Source organism: Sceloporus occidentalis, unplaced genomic scaffold (genome assembly GCF_023333645.1).
Source record: "Sceloporus occidentalis isolate IW3139 unplaced genomic scaffold, rSceOcc1.0.p SCAF_490, whole genome shotgun sequence".
In the NCBI taxonomy this organism is placed as follows: Eukaryota; Metazoa; Chordata; class Lepidosauria; order Squamata; family Phrynosomatidae; genus Sceloporus; species Sceloporus occidentalis.
In genome coordinates this window covers 165001-180000 of record NW_028317470.1, presented here as the reverse complement: position 1 = coordinate 180000, position 15000 = coordinate 165001, and the positions used below count along the sequence as shown (strand labels likewise).

At 53.8% G+C, this 15000-nt stretch overlaps 1 pseudogene; it reads right to left on the bottom strand.

Moving 5' to 3' along the window:
* LOC149271579 (CLIP-associating protein 1-A-like) overlaps positions 1-15000 on the bottom strand; it is a 41227-nt pseudogene that overhangs the window by 4546 nt on the left and 21681 nt on the right.

Below are 15000 nucleotides of genomic sequence, written 5' to 3'. Positions count from 1 at the left end.
GACCCCCCCCGTGCCGGTGACCCCCCCCCGCTGGTACTCGCCACGCCGCTGTTACTGGAGTTCTTCAGATGGTTGTGAAGGAGTTTGGTGGCGCCGTCCTGGAACGTTTTCGGCAGAGCGCCGAGTAACATGGTGAACTCCGGAGTATTCAGCTCAAGAGAGAGATGAGGACGACCTGCGCGGCCTGCAACGAGAAAAGCGCGTCAGAGAACAGCCGCAGGAATGCGACGGGACCGCGGCGTTACGGAAGCCGGAAGAAAATAAAGACTCGCGCAGTCTGTACGTTTAACCGGCCGGCGCCGGCCCGCCACGGGATCCGTTATAACGCGGTCCAAACGGGATCTCTGATCCAGGGACAGAGCTGCAGCTCCAGAGCTAAAGTTACAGACGACGCGGCTCATGCGTAGTCTGGGCTCTATTAACCCCTCAAATAGGACACATTACGACCCATTCAGATCCCCTTTAAGGCCCTTCAGCCGTTACGCAGCGGCCCCTGCAAAGGGTTAACTCCAGAGAATCTGCAAATCTGGTGCAAAGTAATAAAAGTAGTGAAGTCGCCACAGAAACTGCGACCACGAAACCCACCGTGTCCCCTCACCCAGAGACCCCCCATCTGCGGAGGGTTTAAAGAGACCAAATAGATCAAGAGGAAACCTCTTTGTGAGATCACCATGCAGCCTCATATGCAAATGAGATGATTAAAAGTATTTAGGGGATCTTTATACAAAGTAACAAAACAGCAATGAAATATCTCTAAGAAATGTAACAATAATAATAAAATATAAACATATAAAAGGATATCACATACAGCTCCCCCCTTTCACGCGCCCCGTTATAGCGTGTTCTCACGCTGGGCACACGCTTAGCATCCCGGATCTCATGCACCCCGTTCTCAGCACCAACGCAAGCAGAATCAGGCTTTGGGATAGAGATTTGCCCCGATAACCCCGGGGGCCGGTGCACTTGGGAGTAATTCCTGGCACATGGATAGTTGGGTGCTTGTGTGAGCACGTTTGGTACCCTCGGGGCAATTCTGTTAATCATATATGTGGCGTTACACGGAAACATGCAAAACGTACCAAAACTGTTAGAATGTTCCAACAACAAACGTTATGAAAGAACTCGCACAATCTGTTCGGAGTAGAATGTGGAATGCAAGCGGTTCCCGAATATTTACACCCCAAACACATCAACGGGTGTATTAAATATATTCCCTCCCTGCGCTACCTGCCTGCCGGGGGTCCACGCCATGCGCGGCCGCTTAATACGGACCCTAAGATGATTCTATCAGCCGGCCGGGCGGGAAATACGTATAAAAAGCCAAATATTAAAGGAGCCGGACCCAGGAAGGGAATTCCACGGAATGTAGACGATAATATTATCCAGAAGTTATACGTTCCGGGGATCTGTCCCAAAATCCTCAAAAAGAAGTTCCGGTTCCGCGGGGAGGCCGCGATTTACTTTTTCCATCGGACTTCCAAGGTCTAACGCGACTCCAAACCCCTGCACCGTGACCTCAAACCTCTGCAGCCCACCCGCGACCTCATGCAGTTTAATGCAACCCCCAACGCAGGTCGGTAACGCTGACGGCTCCTCGGGGGCGGCACAGAAGAGTCAGAGATCCACCCCCCGGGAGCGAGGAGCCGGGTTGGGTTAATTCTGTCACCGCACACACCCGGTTAGTGAACACACGCGGCTACCTGTTTACACCTTTCCTCCAGACTGCCCTCCCCGGGGCCCGAGGAGGCTGCGCTGGGCCGCGCCGGGGGGTCCTCGCACGCCCAGTTATGCAGGGCCTGATTTAAGGCAAGTAGACAGAGTTAAGAGAGAGCCAAGAAGCAGCGCGTCAGGTCGTGGACATGTTTCCTACATACGGTGCTTTCAGGTCTCGTTTACATACATCACATGTAGATGTGACACGCCAGCCAATAACACGAGGAAGCCAGCTGCCTTTTTCACAGGACTAATGGGGCGGAATAATTACAATGATTAGGAAGGATTGTACAGCACTATGGTATTTGATGGCGCTATAAACGGGTAATAACAATGATCCGCTCGCTGCTGTCCCGTAACGCGATTCATTTCGATGGGGCCGCTAAACCGATCGATTTTCACGCAGAATCTGGGTTCAGAACCGGTACATTTACAGAACCCCCTTAAACCCAAATCCCATAAATCATACATCTCTGCACCCCGCAGAGCTGACCCTGCGCTCGGCGCTTCACTTCAGCCATAAGGAAGCGTCTGTTGGTTAACTGGGACACGGGGGAGGAACAACTCGATTCCAACCAGCAATTAAAAGCGGATTTCTGCGGGCGCAAAATCATTAAAACATTATTAAAAACGGCCTCAATAAAAAGCTTTATGCGTCCGACGTCAAAACAAACAAATAAAGTTAACTGTTTTGGAAACAGATGGAAGAACATTGCGATCTTTCTGTTCCGTGTGGCATCGGCCCAAGTAACCAGCGAGTAAAGCCGCGCATGTTTGTCCCCAGCGGGCGAAGCCGCCCGTCCGATGCCAACGCGATATATAGGTCACGGAACGAGGAGCTAATTAACCTCCAGAAGGGCGATTTCGAAACGCGGCTGTAATCAGCGACAGGACAGAAAGATCCCGACGCGCTCGGCGAAGAGAAAGCGCTGCGGGCGGCCCGCGGGTCACATTTACGAGCCAACTCCTGTCACTCTCAGCCACGCCGTAACCTGTATACGTCATAATTAAATGGGAATCACTGGAAAAAAACACCTTGTTAACCATTTGGAGTGCGGCTGTGATTCACCGGTATTCCAACTGCCAGAGACGTACATACAGAAAACACACTACTGCCCCGAGCGGGGGCGTGGAGCGGGTTAACGGGGTAACGCCGGGGCATCTTTAGGGGACGGTTTCACGAATCAGTGTTTCTGGTCCCTCGTGTCGCGTTTCATGTAACGGGTCGCTGAGTTCTAAGTGATGAGAGATAGAAGCCGCTCTGGCGATCGGCCCCCGGCCCCCCGGACAGGAACGATACGGCTTTTCACATTAATATTCTGGGGAGTTAAACGGGATCCGGAACAGCGGGCGAGGGAACTACGAGATCTGCCGATCATCGCTTCTCTTTATATCGATTACGCAAGAGCAGTGGTAGCTTTATTGCCCCGGGGCAAGTTCCCAAACTTTTCACGGCCGGCGGGAGCAGAATTCGCTCACTTTGGGCCTGAAGGAAGAAATCCTCGGCGGGGGGGGCGGACAAAGAGCCCGTTACGGCTAATGGGGCAGAAGCTCGTTAGGGGTTTTTAGTCGGCCGCTCAATCAGCCATTTCTATGCACCTGAGATCCCGGGGGGGGGGGCGCTCTGTCGGGATCTGGAAGGTGGAGACCCCGAGATCCGCCAGCCAGCGGGGTGAGAAGATTCAGAGAAGCCTTTCGCAGACGCTCACCCCATCCCCCCCCGGAGCTCGCGGTATTAATAGCCGGTAACTTGTCCGGTACGGACCCCTAGATTTGGGGCGTCTCGGTTCTGCAGGGGCTGGGGGGGGGGGCATCTACTGCTCACCTAGATATGGCACAGAACGGACCTTCCGGGCAGAGACCCCCGCAGCCCACCCCGAGGATGAGCCGGCAGATCACAGTCACCATGTAGGAGGGCAGAGTGAGTGCTGGCCGCGCATGCTGCAGCTCCGCTCCTTCTCGAGGAGGATTCCTGACGCTCGCGCACACAGCTTTAAGTTATACAGACGCCGGGGTCCCTCCAGCCGCTGACAACGAAAACCCCCGACGAGCTCATCTCATTTCCAAGAATCAGGTTTTTCAGAACTCTTATTAGCTGGAAAGGAAGTATTTTTGGGGCTGAAACTATAAGTTCTGCGCTGTCAGACGCGACGCTCGAGTTTCCTGACATCACGAGGTGGAGAGGGCGAGAAATTCATTCACTGAGCCGGGGATCGCAGGAGGAGATTCATCCGCTGACTTCACCAATCATTATACATTATGCAGGAAAGGCTGGGCCGGCCTCTGTGTAATGTATAGTTAAATCACTGATTAGTAAAAAATTATTTACTTTACTGAGAGGGTGGTGGATAAGTGGAACAGCCTCCCAGAACAAGTGGTAGAGGCTAATACAGTGAGGGGATTATTTCAGGACACCCTGGGGCGCAATGACGGACAGCGCGGGGTTACGTCTAACCGGCAACCTCTGTAACAATGAACCAGGATATCGGAGCTGACGCACAGGGCGAGGAGGTTCCGCCAGCCTTCTACCTACTGACCCAAAGCTGGCAGCTCTCCATACTCCTCGCTGGCATCGTGTCAGAGGCGAGCTGGGATGCCAACGCGTACGAGGGGACAGGACAAGCCCCGGGGCACGTACCGGGGCGTGGAAAACACACCTCCTCTCCATCTGATAACGCGCGGCACACGGGGCCAACACAGCCTGGGCGTAACACGTATGATGAAATAAACCCCAGATTAGATTGTAAGCTCCTGTGAGCACCGACTCGGGTGATAATCGCTCCCACGTCGTCTCACAGAGCAGGGCCCGGCTCGCACACGAACCTTCCTGACGTCCGAGCTCTTGGGCTCCGTGGTCCAGGTGATGATCCTGGAGACAGCCAGACGCGTTTCGCTGGAGTTCACGAAGTCCGTGGGGTCCATCTGCCTCCCAGCGACTCGATGTACTTCAATATCGCAACTTTCACCTGAAAAACACGGGCGACGATGACATAACAGAACACGGATGATGTCAGAGCGCTCGGGGAACATCACGGCGTCACAGGCGCTCCTGTTCATAATATGCCTGCGCACAGGTGGGTCTGGCAGGCCAGTGCTCAAGCAAGGCTAAGCTCGGGTACGAACGGACTGTACAGAGGGGATTCGGACGCTCACCTTGAGGTTGGGGGTCTGCGTTTGATCCACTATGAACCTCATCAGGATGTTAAACTGCTGATCGAAAGGAAAGGAATCCCTGCGGAGGAGAGAGAGACCCCCGGCCATTATTATCCGGCCCCACTGTACACCCTGCAGATACACAGATCGCTATGGTAACTGCGCCAAAGTCACCCCCCTCCACTGAACCGCACGGCATGGAAACTCTGCACGTCCCGTTTCTCCCGTGTCCCGTCTACAGGCCACATAAGTCTCTCTCTGATTTATACAAACGTTCAGCTCATCACGCCTGTTACATACGCACCGTGTGTACGAGAACACGCGCAACCCCGAGACAGGCGACAGCTGTGTCCCGATTTCACGCCGAGCGGTTTTATGGCGAATCGCAATCCTTTCAGATTTTACGGCTCATCTGATATCGCGGCGGCTGCCGTCCGGCTGATTACCTGAGACCTCTCGGGTACATTGTGTGCGCCCCCCCCCCACCCACTGACTCTCAACACACTCAGCCAGCCAGAGGCAGAGCCCTTTGGGTCATTCGGTGTGATGAGCCGTGGCTTCCTGGGGAGGAATAAAAGTAATGAGCCGTCGCGCCTCACCTGGTGATGTCCAGAGCCTTCTGCACCTTGGCCTGCACCGAGCCCAGCAGGTCGGCCCCCATCTTCTTCAGCAGCTGCGTCAGCAGGATGAAGAGCCAGTCCTGGAGGTCGTCCTTGTGAATGATGACAAAATCCACGAGGGTCTCCAGAAACATGCTGAAAACCTGAAACCGCCGAAAATATTACAAATAATGGCAGAAACGTCATTAAATAACCCGCCACATATATTAGATATATAGACAGATATTAGTTACGCTGCCCTGTGTACTGTATACCCGGGGTCTGGGGGGCGGGTGATTAATTAAACGCTAAATGTCCTGCTGAACCCCCAAACCCTTCCTAGAAAATTCATCGTGTCAATTTCTGCCTCATTCCTAATTTTTCAGGGAACGCTTAATTGTCACGTGACACGCAGTGAGGCGCCCATAGGCTGCTGCTGCTGCAGACGGGGAATACGCCGGTTTTTGGAAACGATGGATCCTGCGTTATAAGGAGGGAGCCCCCCGGGCCGGGCTCTTCATAGAACGGTTTAACGGTGAGACCCCCGATGCTTGCCCCCCCACCTCCCTCCCCCAAAATCTCTTTAATGAAAGCGGGTAACTTACTCTCTGGGGGTGAGATCCACAGCAAGGCAGAAACATGCAATAAAACAAACCGTTCGTTAGTATTTGTCACAAACACACGAAGCAGGCAGGGCTTCGCCACACAGCAAGCATTCACGCTCCCCCGTTAGGACCACCGAGGCAACCGCCGATAACGGCAACCGTCGAGGACGCCGGTAACGGCAACTGCCGGGGCCGCCGGTAACGGTAACGGCCGTGGCTCTGTTCCGTGTAACAATTATTTATTTAAGGAAATGTACGCAGCGTTCCCGTTGTTTTGTTCCGAATCGCATCGCCTGGAAGCGGCGTCGGATCTGCTGCTGGTTGTCGGTAGTAAAATTTATCGACGTGGGGACTGCGCCAGGAAAGTTGAGGAAGTTTGCGAAATGCCGCCTCCTGCGAGTATCCAGGGCCAGGGAGATCTAGCGCCTGCGCCAAACGAGCTTCACTGCGATCAGCAGGTACATAGAACCGGCCGGCAGATCGGCCCCCGTCGCCCCCCCCCCCTCCCGGGGGGAATCGGCACGCAGTGGCACCAGACGGGGCCGGTTCTTATTAACCCCTCGCTGGTACCCACCCGGCTCGGAGCTCGTTCTTACCTTACTGTGCGGATCAGCAAACATGCGCGTGAAGATCTCGCAGAGCCTTTTCAGCTCCACGCGGCTGCAGAGCGAAGAGAAATAAAGACGCAGATGTTATAAGACGTACAGAGCCGCGGACGGGGGGTTCACCCCAAAATACGGAGGATAAGAGCAGCCCCCCCCAGTCTGACCCCCCCGAGTCCCATCCACACGGTATAAGAATGAACGCCGGTGTTCACCGGTGCCCTTTACATTTTAGGTGTAACATTCATAATACGGGGCGTCATGTATTTTCGGGGTACTGCAGGAAGGAAAGGGGAGGAGCTTGGGCTTATTCTGCACCGATATTGACCAAGCGCCTCCCACATTCCTGCCGAAACCACACCCATTCCACGTTCCGCAGCATGTGTGCCTGGGGAAGCGTGCCATTAAATACTGGATTTAAATCCCGGCCGCCCCCCCGGGTCGGAGGGCCGCTGACCGCGCAGACACTGAGCCGCCGGTTCGCGCAGGACGCGGGGGCCCCGGTTACCTGAGTGTCCGTTGGCTCTTCAGCAGGTTTTGGAGTCCAATCAGTCCCTCCTTCCTCTCCGACCAGTTGGAGCTGGCGCAGTGGTTGAGGACCTCGGCCACGTCCTCCGTCTGGCGCAGGTAGTGGGGGATACCCCCGTTCCGCGAGCCGTAGGACCGCTCCGAGCAGGCGCTCGAGGCATCGCTGTTGGCGTCGTCGTCCGAGTACATCCCGTACGGCTCGTAGCGCCTCCTCACCGGCTTTTTCTGGGGGGGAAACTCATTTTAGGCTCATGTTTTGCCGGTTTGGCTAAAGTATAAGCAGCGAATGTTTTTTTTTTCGTTTTTATAGAAAAAAACTTTTTATTGTCATTATAGGCAATACTAAATTGCTGAAATATTTAAAACGTTTTGCCGCTGTGACATCAGCAACACCAAGAGCCCAAAGCCGATCTCCAAACGGATCGCCCGTCCCTCGCGAGGATCGCCCGTCACACGATGTCCTCGCCGTCAGAGAAATGTTTCTGATTAATCAGGAAAAACAGGTCAGACGCGCGTTTCACGGAATTTTTAGAAGGAACTGAACTCCTCTGACATCGGCGTCTTTGTCTGGTGATTTTTTCACCGAATGGATGAGGTCACCAGGTCCGCCCGGCACGCGAAAAACCGCCCGATATCCGCGTTCGCACCAAAAGCTCGCAATTCGCACGCAGATTCCGCGTATCGACCAAACCACAGCGGTTATTAACGTAAGCGGACGTTATTTCACGACAGACAGCCCGTGGGAGCCGGGAATGACGGATTTCTGGGGACGTCGACTAAACCCCGTGACCCCCGTGAGACCAATGATTTCTTTTTCCCCGCATTCAGCCGGTCCTAGAATTTCCTCACCAGCCGTGGATTTACGGAGAAGCCGGCCGCGTTCCGACGAAGATGCGGATAAAAGCAGGAGACGGACCGGACAGCCATTGCTTTACCCAAAATGCTGCCCCCCCCCAGCGGTAAATTATGAAACGGCAGACACTTTTTGGGGTGCTTTCTGCAATCCCCCGTATTTCTGGATTATATACATCGAGACAAACGCTTGCGAAGCACAAAACATGTTTCAAAATAATTCCCGTTATGTGCCCCCCCCCCATACCTTATTCCGGGGGTCTCCAAGAAGCTAAAAGGAAAAAAAAAAAAAATCACATTAAAAAAAAGCATAAAGATTGCAATAAACTGCAGGAGTTTTGTTAAAAAGCCCGATGTGGTCCCCCTCGCCCCCCGCGTGCCATCGTACCAAAGCATCAGCCACCGCCGCCTCCAGGTCCGTGCTGGAGCTGAGACCCCGCATGGCGTTCACAGACGACGGCAGACGTCCCGATTGGCTGATCCCGTAGCGATCTGCGCAGAGAATATGGGTGCGTTAATATAACGTACTGACGGAGAGACTCGCGAGCCCCGCGGGGTGGAAAAATGTGAAAATAAACACAACGTGATGGATATTCTAAAATAAATATAAAATAAAGCATTCAACGCGACTCGCTGCCTCCTTTGTTATGCATTTTATTCAAATATATTTTAAATAAGATAACAGGAGCTTCTCCTGCAGGAAGGGCTTAGAAAACCCTGTATAATGTATAGATAAATCAGCGACCCGGCCCCTGTATAATGTATAGTTAATGTGGGGAGATTTCTATAGTAGTCCTGCTGATTTACCTATACATTATACAGGGACGCAGGGAGGGGTGACGTTGTGCCCATTACTAATCTGTGCTGCAGGGAATCGGCTGATGCCGTTCAGCAATTTTTATGCATTAAGAAAGGATAGGCAGACGAAGATGAAATGGATGGGGATACCGGCGGATGACGGGGGATGACGGGGGATACCGGCGGATGACGGGGGATGACGGGGGATACCGGCGGATGACGGGGGATACCGGCGGATGACGGGGGATACCGGCGGATGACGGGGGATACCGGCGGATGACGGGGGATACCGGGGGATGACGGGGGATACCGGCGGATGACGGGGGATACCGGGGGATGACGGGGGATACCGGGGGATGACGGGGGATACCGGCGGATGACGGGGGATACCGGGGGATGACGTTGTCTTTTTGCTACTGAAAAGCAAAACCTGGAAACGCATTACAGGCTTTTCTTTAACCTGAGAACCCAAAAAGCCCCCATTTGTTGGGGTAAAACTCCCCAGCCGAGCCTCGTACGCCGCTCTGAGTGAATTACTCCGGGTCGTGAGCCGAGCGTCCCCTTCCCTCCAGATCCACAATTACACCACAGACGCCCAATGCCCTGCGAGACATCACAGCGCTGGGATATCGGACATTTACTGATTTTTTTCTTATAGCGCCATCATATTCTGCAGCGCTGTACATCTGACGGTGGAACTCAGACTACGGCCTCCGCTCTGCGTGTAAAAGCCGCGTAAAACTCAGGTGAACCCCCCAAGATCCGGTCCAGGCGCCCCCCATCTGGGATCTCGGCCAACCAATCATTTCTAAATCCCAGACATCGCTATGCGGTTACTACTTCCCTTTAACCCCTTCAGCTCTGGAGCACTGGGCGCGGGTCTACAGGGTAATTGCACATCCCTGGCACTGGAGGGGTTAACGGATGCCATCTTTAGGGGCTTCAGGGTCGTACATAAGGCAAAGGCCAGACAAAATTCTTGCATTAACACCCAAATCATTTCTATATCGGAGCCAATCAGCTGTTCATACATTACAAATCCTGTGAGGCTCCTTGGAGTGCCGGCTGAGTGTGATAGGAGTTGCTGCTGTGATCTGGCTGCACCCATCCCGCCTGCTAATATCTCACCTTCTCCCGGCTGGGTGGCTATTGATCAGTTATCGATCAGGGATCAGAAATCCTTTATCAAACGATAGAAATACATTGTATCGAGGCTTAGATTGTCTTTAAGCCTCTCTGCGTATCGTAAATATCCCTCTGCGGCCAAAACCGCATCACCAGCCCCTCTGGGTTTTCCAAAGCATTTGAAATCTACGTGTTTTATAGTAATTCCGAGTTCAATGAAGACACAGAATAGCTGTGGGGCGGAAAAACATTTAACGGCATTTGGTTACGATGTATGGAATGATCGGCGCCGGCAGCAGGCGGGCCGGCCGAGGGTGGGATGTGAGCGCGGGTTACAATGAACGTGGCATGCGGGTAGCACCGGTTCACCTGACTCGGAAGCGGACAGGGCGCTAGTGGACCTGGAATGGCGTCGAGAGGCTGCAAGAAGAAGGAACGGCAAAGACCCAAAGGGTTAACACACAGATAACGAGGAGGCAGAAGCACGTAGGGGAGCGAATGGAACGAGAGGTTAACGGCAGCGCTTGGCTTTCTGGCCTCTCTCTAACCCGTCGGGTAATCGTGGAACGTGGCAGCCGGACGCGTTCCTGCGCATTCAGAGGTGAAGTCCCCGCTGTAAAAGCCCCCGGAGCTTCCCCTGAGGGGTATCACGGGAGATATCATTAGAGTTATTGCAATTAATATACATTTGAGACCGTGCAGACTAGCACACGACCTTACGACCATGCGCCGGCTCTGTCTACTAACGTCAAAAAGCTTCCGTGGACGGCATTATAGCGCCACCAAAAGGCCGTGACGCTCACCGGACTTAACGTTAAACTCACTGCGGAATAAAAAGTGTATACTGACAGCCTTTATAACAAAAACACTGCACAGCGGGACTGCTTATCAGGAATAGGGATATTCACCTTGAAATCGCACAAACCGTTCAGCGGACGGCACCTACTGACCCCCCCAAGCCCACTTTAATGCAACAAAACGGAGCAGCGCATGGCAGCCATCAAAGGGTTAATGTGTCGGGGTTTCAGATACAGACACCCGACAGGCTCTGTCCCGTCTCTTGGGGCGGCTGGTTAGCAGGGCAAGAAAGCCAGTCTGCGCATGATGTGGCGGCGCGGCGGGTTCGGTTTTGGGGTTGATGGATCGTGGCGGGTTACGTGCAGACTTTCCAACCAACGCTGGACTGTAGCGAGACTCGGCGAGGGTTAATCCAGAGCTCAGCACCCCCTCGGAGCTCTAGAGACCGAAATCCAGATACATTCCCCCCAAATTCTCGATAACAGGAAGAATTTATTAAATATCTCGGCATGCAGGGAATCTACGGCTCCTACTAAAGATTAACGGGACGGCAACGCCAGGCTTCAAACCGCGAGGTCTTCATGCAAGGTTAGCGGTAAATTTGGAGTAAATTAACAGCCGCACTGTCACCAAAAATCTACAGCCAATCGTCTGAGAATTTATTTCCAGCTAAAAAATAAATGTTTTTAATCTAAAAATTCTTCATTGCAAGTTTTTTTTTTTAGAGAGCTATTTTTTCCCTAATTCCACAATTTTTTTTTTAAATCTTTATATTTAAAATAGTTTTTATGGATGACATCACCGTAAGCCGCTAATACAGTGGAGTACATGATGTCATTGCGGCCTCATGCTCAGCGTTTACTTGTTAAAAGGATCTTAACGGGGAATTATCGGCACGGCTAAAAGGGAAATCTTATTCAGGGGTTCGGGGCATGCAGGAAAAAACACAGGCAGGATTATCGAATATTAGAACAGCAATCCCTCTGCCATCGCCGGGACCGGACAGCGGCACTCTTGCCGGTAATAGGATAATCTGCTGGTGGCCACCAGATGGGCGCCTCGGCACGCGGCAGCAAAGTATCTCGGATGCGGGGCAGATAGGATTGCTGCTGTAATAAGAAAGCGCGGGGTGGGGGGGGCGTTGAGGGCGAGTGTGCCGGTCTGTACTCACCCAACGGAGCAAAGCCCCGAGCGGGACTCGTATCGCGGCTGCTCTCCCGGCTGGTGTCGCGACTGCACCCCTGACTCATGCTGGGTCGGGGGATGCGGCTGCTCCGTGCTGGCGTGCGGTGTGAAGAGTCAGCAGGTTAATGGCAAACATTTAACAGACGGACACAGAACGCGGCCTCACGTGTTTGAGTGTTATTACTGCAGCGACAAGCATTCACGATCGCAGCGGGGGGTCTCGCTGGAGGGGGGTCTCGCTGGAGGGTCTCCTGTCTAAGCGGCGCGGTCATTGATGCTCCTAACCGGACGTTATGAAACGTTTCTCTTGAATCGCGTTTGTTTTCTGATCGTTCCAAATCGTAACGAGTCTCGCGCTCGCGTTCTTCTCAGTAATCAATCACCGACCTACCTTTACACGTCGTGCGAACGGGGTCCGCAGCCCCCCCGATTCCAGGCATTCCCACCAATCTGAGGACATCCGCTGCATGCGGCGCTCGGTATCTCTACGCCTGACGGGGCTGTGGACGCCGGATCAGACATCTACCCCCCCCACCACTTCAGAGCGGGCTTCACGATCAACCCACCAGGGTCCAGGCGGGGAGATCATGAAATCCCAGTGTGTTGATGCTGAGGAACCCAGTCTGGAACTGGCGCTACTGATAACATCTAGCATTTCTACGAGCCGGTATCTCCAGCGCTCTGTGATTAAATCCCATGTAAGCCTCGCAAAGGTGCTCCCAACGGGCAACGGAGCGGCCATGACACCCAACGGCCTTCCCGTAAGCCAAGCGAGCCACTGGGCGTCAGGATGGATAAGTCTGCACGGTGACATGAACATGTATGACACATGGGTTGTTAAACCCTCCACTGCCTCACCCGGGGTATTTAAACCAAATCATTCAAATACCGCCATTAATTAATAAAAATCATAGTAAAGAGGCTGATCCGGCCTTCTACGGGGAGTTATTTAACCTCATGGATGCCAAAGAAACAGAATTCCACAACCCTCTGCCAGGCCGCCGGTTACAGCCAACGTTTAAATTCCTTTTACTGAAGTGCAAAGGTTCCTGTCTGATCCCAACGCAAATAATAAGCCGGCAGCGGAGGGTTTAAGCAGCTAAAGAGACCCAAAGCTCTGTCTGAGGACAGTAATCCGCCGGGATCGCTCCGTAATACCCCGTCACGGCTCTGCCCGCGTTCTTACCCAGTCCTATCCTGCTGGGGCTGGTCTCCCTGCTGCACCCCTGGCTGCGGGGGATCTTGCTTCTCTTCTCCGAAGACGGCATCTGCGAGACCCTCTGAGCGCCGGATGTGATGACCCCGTAACCGCTGCTCAGCAGCTTCCCTGGCGAACTCGAGCGGCTGCCGGCTGCGTACAAAAAGCATAAAAACACACAAATTGGGATCAAATTCTTCCTGGTGATATTCTGCGCTGCGGTCATACTCTGCGCTGCGGTCATACTCTGCGCTGCGGTCATACTCTGCGCTGCGGTCATACTCTGCGCTGCGGTCATACTCTGCGCTGCTTTAGGCTGCCGCATATTCTACAAAAACAAGGCTGCCAAATAATAACTCAAAACACAAAGTACCCTCTCTCTCTCTCCCTCGCACGCTGTTCACCTGCTGGCACTGCCCACCGCACGGTACGTTGTGCCAAACCAGACATGACGGACCCCTGCAAGTCCTGTTTTTTTTATTTTAAGGGGTGAGGGGTTCTGGATGGATGCAAACTGAGCTGAGACAATAGAGTAATAAGGCGGCGGGTGGACACGGAACACGCTGTCCGCTACCTAGAACAACGAGTGTTCAGCCAAGTGAACGCCTTGGACGAACGCCACGGGCTGCATTAGAGCGCCTATTATCCCAAGCTTGTGGGAACCTGGCACGGGGCACACGGCGCCCAAAACATGGCAGAGGTGCCAACGGATGGCGCAGAACACGGCCGGCTGCCCTCGGCGGTGCTGCAATAATAACAAGAGGAACGGGAAGCAGGGATCAAGAAAAAGGAACAGGGAAAATCAGACGGAGAAGTAAAGAGTTTCTTACCGCTGGCCGGATTCGCTGATCTGGATCCTTTTAGCAGCAGAAGGACAGCAAAAGAAGGTTCAGAAAAGGCCAGAGGTCACGTTAACACTCAGCGCGTATCCGGCACACGCGTGACGTGATAGAAATTACCTCTCCGCTCCCAAAACCCAACAGCGTCCCTTCCCTTATCTACGCTACGAACATGGAGAACGAGACAAAGCAAAAACACCCAGGTATCCGGCGGACGGGGAGCCGGGGGTTTATTCCGCCCCGTTTAGCAATCCTGCCGACTGACAGAGGTCGTCTTCACTTACGCTGGGACTGCGACACTATCTTGGCTCGGCTGCGGCCGCGGGTGTCCACCGGGGTGGAGGTCGTGCCGGCGGTGCTTCCGGAGCTCTGTCGTCTCGTGCGGATTCGACCTGTCCCAAAACAAGAGCAGAATGGGGTTATGCAGAGATCTCGGCCCTGCGGCCCCCTCATCCTCTGACACGGGGCCGGCGGAGGCTCCTCGGAAAGGGCTTTGCTTCCCGGCGTAGAGGAGCCTCGGTACCACTATAAACACATATATACATAACTACTGCACACCACGGCCCCTCGCCGGACACGTTACACGTTACACGTTACACGAGGGGAGAGCTCGTCTTGAGTTCTCCAGCTTGTTACTTTCTATAAATGGATTAAAACCTTCCCTGGTCCCCAATTCTACACAACTACTGACACATGCACACGGAGCACAACGCATCAAACACTGAAGCCTACGGACACACAGAAATAACACACAACATACATACACAACATGGATACATCATCCACAGCTGTGCTACACAAACAGCGACCGCCGGGTGCGTGTAGTCACCATCCGGTAATCTCCGCAGCCGGAGGAGGACAAAGCGACGCGAGATACCGACAAATAAAGGGAGGAGCGGGAGGCGCGGGAGCGGGAAGGGAGCGGAGCGGGAGGCGCAGGGGAGGGAGCGGGATGGGAAGGGAGCGGAGCGGGAGGCGCGGGGTGGGAAGGGAGCGGAGCGGGAG